The sequence below is a fragment of the Alosa alosa genome, chromosome 23 (genome assembly GCF_017589495.1).
Source record: "Alosa alosa isolate M-15738 ecotype Scorff River chromosome 23, AALO_Geno_1.1, whole genome shotgun sequence".
In the NCBI taxonomy this organism is placed as follows: domain Eukaryota; kingdom Metazoa; phylum Chordata; class Actinopteri; order Clupeiformes; family Clupeidae; genus Alosa; species Alosa alosa.
In genome coordinates this window covers 21,351,113-21,357,112 of record NC_063211.1, presented here as the reverse complement: position 1 = coordinate 21,357,112, position 6,000 = coordinate 21,351,113, and positions in this window count along the sequence as shown.

Here is a 6,000-nt window from a genome sequence, read left to right as displayed (position 1 = left end):
GCTGAATCCTAAATATAGGCTACTTGAAAAGCATTCTCCATCCCTACATTTCACATGGTGGATTAGAATAGAATAAAATAAATCTTTAATGTAGCTAGCCTACACCATAGAGGACATTTGTGTTTGGCTCACCAGACAGATGGACAAACAACATCTCAGACACATTGAAGATATAATTAAAAAAGTACAGTACAAAAAAGGGGAAACATAGCCTATAGAAAATTAATAAATAAGTTTAAATATAGCTGTCACTAAGTTTGGTTAAGAATGCTGATGGCATTTGGGATAAAATATTTTTTTAATAGGCTACTACACACGCTCCCGACTGGGAGTTTTGTAGTGTTGGAGGCAGAGCATATCGGCAAGCTGTCGGTAGGTGCGTAAAGTTTGCCTTGCGCTAAAGCAGTTCCTGCGCAACTTCATTCGTTTTCCTGGACACAAACCCACGAGGATCATTAAAGCAACACCAAAGTTTTTTGTACCTTAAAATAATGTTTCCAAAACCGTTTCAGTGGTTAATCAACTCGTAACAGGGTGAACGGCACTCCCGCAAGGCCCTCTATCGGGCTATAACCGCATCTATGTAAGTTTGCCAGATCGGGTAGCGGTTCTGTAGTTCGATGGAATGAGACATAAGAAACTACAAAATTGACTTGCATCTGATGTCGCAATACATCGTACTTTCATAAAATCATGCAACATATTCTACCTTGTCTGACATCGTTATTTGCAAAGCCAGTGCTGGATAAACATTAGCATGCGTGCGACAGAGGAAAAGTTATTTGGTGTTGCTTTAAAGTGTAGTTTCACCAACTGGCAGGTCAGCATCACTTATTAAATTTTCCAAATGTGCACCGAAATGTGTCCAATAGGCTACCCATGCCTTCCGACATTCACCCTTCCGATGATGGAGCGCAAAAGTTTAACTTGGCCCACAGCTGCAGAACCCGCGTTAAAATAGAAAATTATATTTGGGATTCTCAAAGAATTCTATGGCCCACTCAATCTGTGACAGGCTAGTTTAAGAAAGCATCATTCAAAGCAGTCAATAGGCCTACAATACGTGATGTCCAGTGAATTATTTAATTGTGCTTTTGACATTAAATAGGCTATCTTAAAGAAGCCCTATGCAGGTCTGGTTATTCCTTCGCTGTTTCTGGGTTTTCGCCTGATTTGGGCTCGCATTTTTCACGACATAGCTCCCCTGCAGCTTCGGTAGCAAGTGACTGCTACGCTAAACCCCCACTAGCTAGCGAGCTAGCCATCAATAAACCAAGCTAAACACATAGGGCTCACAATAAAATGGTCGAGCAAACACATTGTTCAAGAGACTATCAAATCACATTACAAAAACGAAGTTCACCCAAGGGTAGGCTACTTACAATTTCAACAGCCAAGTCGCAGTCCGTTTTGCAGTCTTCTTAGAAACTACAATCTGACTACATTTTCGAAAGTATTTCCGCCGAAAGTTACATCGGATGTGTTAGGACTGCGACCAGAAAGTTGCATATTCGTTTTTTTCTGTGGAGAAGCACTAGGGGAGACGAAGCACCCACCAAACGACCCAAAAAGTGTTGTAGAACCATTACAACGACTCTCAACCTGCATAATTAAGGTCATTTTTGCTAAAATTGTTGCATAGGGCCTCTTTAAACATACGCATTTACACGGTCAGTTAGGCTATTCTCTGCCAAGCAAGGTCTCGGGCGAGGCTTAAAGTATTGCTCTTTTTTGTTATTACAGTTCTCTCCTAAGAAGCCTCGATGGACTCCGCCTCTGAAAAATACAGTGCTCTTCCCTTTCGCCGGTTTCACTCATGGTTTCGACTCTCAATAGATGATGCCTTTATAAGTTCGGCGTGAGCAGCGACAACTCTAGGTTATCTAACACAGGGTTGATTGAACTAACTGGTAATCAGTGTTTTGGAACCGTCAGCTCGCGTTTAGTCGCCACAGGTTCAGACAACCTAGAGGTTAAGTTTTATCTCAGTGTTTGTTAAACCTCCTTTCTGGAATACCCCTCTGGGTTCTCTCTGAATGTTTAACACTCTGTAAAGCGCTATGAGACATGTGTAATGTTTTGGCGCTCTATAAGTGAAATTAAATTGAAAATCCCTATTTGATTTTGCCCTGACTGCTGTTTTTTTTGGCCAATTCCGTTCATGTTTTTTTTTTCTGTGACATTTTTCTTGTTAGCCAGCTACACCTAGTCAGCTGGCTATTAGGCTGGGATTTTGTTTTTGCTGATGGCCTCAAGGGGGGCTGGGGGGTAGTAGAGAACCACATGACCCTCATTTCATAGCACCCTCAGTAAAAAGCCGAGCTTCCCCATACCACCGGCAGTAAAAAATCTCTGGCGCCGCCACTGCTGGAGTGCATGCAGCATTAGTTATTTGTTGTTTTAAACCCCCAACGTCGCCTTCCAGACAGCGCTGCATGTGAAGATGTTTTTCACGGGTATCACTAAAGGTGTGAAAACGGTAAGAAAAAATATGTCTGTCTGTTATCCAAATTTCAGAGGTGGATAAACTGAGTTTATTTGCGTTTAGCCTCCACTACATCCCTGAACCTAAGGGATTGACATTTTCATTAAAGCAGTTATTTTAGAGTGCATTATACCTTTGGTCGGCAAGAATGGGCTTGAGGAAGCTTTGGTGTTGAAGATGTTGATTAGAAGTTGTTGTTATGTCACTTTTCAAGTGCAGGCCTTTCAGGAGAAATCAGATTTCATCCGCTCAATGTGAGTCACTCAGCAGCAGCTCAACCTAAGCAGGGGTGTAGGCCTAGTGGTAATTCTGCGATCACGGTAAGGTGGACTGCAGTAGCGGATTTAAAAAAAAGGCATTCAGAACATGTTTGGTCAACAGCCACAAGCGTACATGGAAGCTCTTGATCGCCCATGCCATTAACATCTATAAAAACAATATATTTATGGAATAACTATTTCAATTTTTTTTTAAATTTAATATCATTTATAGAGCGGCAAAACATTGCACATGTCTCATGGTGCTTTACAGAGTGTCAAACAATCAGAGAAGGCCATGAGTAACAGGGACAAGGAAAAACTCCCTAGAATTGGAGATACATGTAGGAAGAAACCTCGAGCAGATCCACGACTCAAGGGCCTGACCCATCTGCCTAGGGTCAGTACAGAACAATAAGGTCTGTTTATATGATAAATGAATAAGTTAGTTAGGTGTAGAGAACATGTGTTTAAAGCCACCTGAGATGTATGTTACAAACAGGTGGGATGGTTACATATCCAGTATAATAATGTATACATTTTATTTAGTGGGTCGTTGCGCAGGCCAGGAATCCGGGCAGAGGGACAGCAATAGGCGATGATAGGGCAGTTGTAGGGATGGGACTTCAGGTGAGATGAGTGAGATGAGGGCCAAACACAAGGATGGCTGGTGACTGGTATACCTCACAAGTGAGGTAAGGGGGAAGAGAGAGGGATATAGAACGGGTTAGTATTACTATAAATCAAAATGGTTAATATCAATAAGTATATCATTGGTATAGTGTTATACCATAGTGAGAATAGGCAGAGTGAGAGTTGAGAGAGGGAAGGGGAGAGGAGGGGTTGTACGGCATGACACATGAAAAGTCCCTGACAGCACTATGCCATAGCAGCATAACTAAGGCATGGTGAAGGGTAGTCAACACCAGCGCAGGTATGGTCAGTGACCACCATCGCACGCATGACTGGGGTGCCAGTCACACAAGGACACAGCAGGGTGGTCCATTGAAGTTCCACACTGCACCATACCTAACTATGGGAGGCACTAAAGAAGTATGTTCTTTAGTCTAAAAATAGGGATTTAGACTTGAAAAAATAGACTTAAAAATAGGGAGGGTGTCTGCTAATCAAATAGAGGGAGGGAGATTATTCCAGAGGAGGGGTGCACAGTAGCAAAAAGCTCTGGCTCCTATTGTGGTATTCTGTGATTGTAGTGGTCTAGGTGGGTTGTATGGGACTAGGAGATCTTTAAAGGAACCGTATGTAAGAAATGTATTTCAATTAATCATAAAATGGCCCTGGTATGTCACTAGACATTAAGAAATCGTGTTCATTTCAAATACTTATATCACTGACAACAGTAGTCCAGCCAGGATTTTGTCATTTAAAAAGTGAAGTTGCAGCCCTCAACTGATGTTGTGTTTTATCATGTCATGTTGTGTTTTGGCCTGATGTGTCACCCTCTACCTATCTACTAATCACAAAATCAGTAGTGTTTCGGCATCCGGGTTGGCAACCTCGAGTCAGGGGGAGGGGATAGATAGATAGATAGATAGATAGATAGATACTTTATTGATCCCCAGGGGAAATTCAAGGTCTCAGCAGCATACAGACAACACATACACATTCTTTAACAGCAGAAAAAGTAATTAAAGTATATAATATAAAAAACACAACTAAGCAATAAGGACAGTAGAAGATAAAGAATATACTAAATATACTAAAATACAAATTATACTAACACTTAATCTAAATCAATTCTAAAAACACTATCCACATAGTGGTGATTAATCAATCAGAGGCGCTTGCAATGACTGAGGCAGGGACTGAGCCTGTGATTCTCTGTGCATAGTAAGGTAAGGTAAGGTGCTCTGTGTGAATGAGTGTCATGGTGATAGTGGTCATGGTGATAGTGCAAATGAGTAAGTCCAACAGTGCAACAATGCAGAAATAAAGTCTATATATCTATATATTTAACTATTTTAAGAAAAGGTATAAGTGTGGCCACAGTTCGGTTGTGGCATGGAGGGAGGGTTTATGCATGTGCTAATGTGCTAATATAGCACGCAAACAGTGAGGCAGGATACACCACTCTACAGTAATTTGTAAGTGATTGCAGTATCAGTTTTGGCCACAATCTTACATATGGTTCCTTTAATATATTCAGGTGCTTGGCCATTTATGGCTTTGTATGTTAGAAGTATTATTTTGAAGTCAATGCGAAAGATGCTAGGATGGGGGAAATAAACTAGACAGGTACCTCAGATTAGCCTTTCTGTTTATTGTTAAACTGCAATTATCTGCAGCCAGCGGAACGCATTTATAGCCTACAGTGCACCCGGACAATATTGTGCGTCTGCTCTCCACCTTCATCAAACATGTTCTGAATGCCTTTTTTAAAAACCCGCTACCGCATGGAGCAGTCCACCCCACCGTGATCACAGAACTGATACTCTTATTTTACCTCTACATCCCCTGCCTAGGTTGAGTTGCCGCTGAGTGCCTCTAATTGAGCAGGCAAAATATAATTTCTCCAGACAGGCCTGGACTTGAAAAGTGACATAGCAACAGGAGGGGGTTTACCCTTTATTACGACATCCCGTTATTACGACAACCCTCTATTTAGACATGCCCCTACTTTTTAGTTTTCTTGCCATGAATCGTCTGAGCTGTGATGAAATCGTGGGTTGTTTAAAGTTGGGACGATTACTGTAGGCCTATACTGCCCATATTGGAATAAAAAAAATAAAGGCCCACCCTAGGCCTACTTCGCATAAGTCCACTCCGTTGAAAAATACTGGCTACGCCACTGTTAATGACCTCGTGTCAGAATGGCAGGAAGTTTGAAAAAAAGGTCGTGTCGCTACTCCGACAATGGAAAAAAAAAATGTCGCGGTAGTGGGACACTTTAATTTCACACAAATTAATGTTAATGCCGACAATTAGACGCCAATGTCTAAGTAGCGGCATGTCGGAATAGCAGCATGTAACCCAACAGGAGATAAAGAAAATGGTCAATGTCATTCTCTGCTTATTCACCCATATCAACCAAATTGCCAATTGTTTTTCCACACTTCAGGGGCAAAAATACGAAACAACTTCCAGTCAACAACATCTTCAACACCAAAGCATCTTCAACACCAAAGCACCCTCAAGCCCAAGCTTGCCAACCAAAGGCGTAGGCGTAATGCACTCTAAAATAACTAAAAAAGGCAATCCCTTAGCAGCATTGCGTTTCATAAACCATGAAAGTGGAGA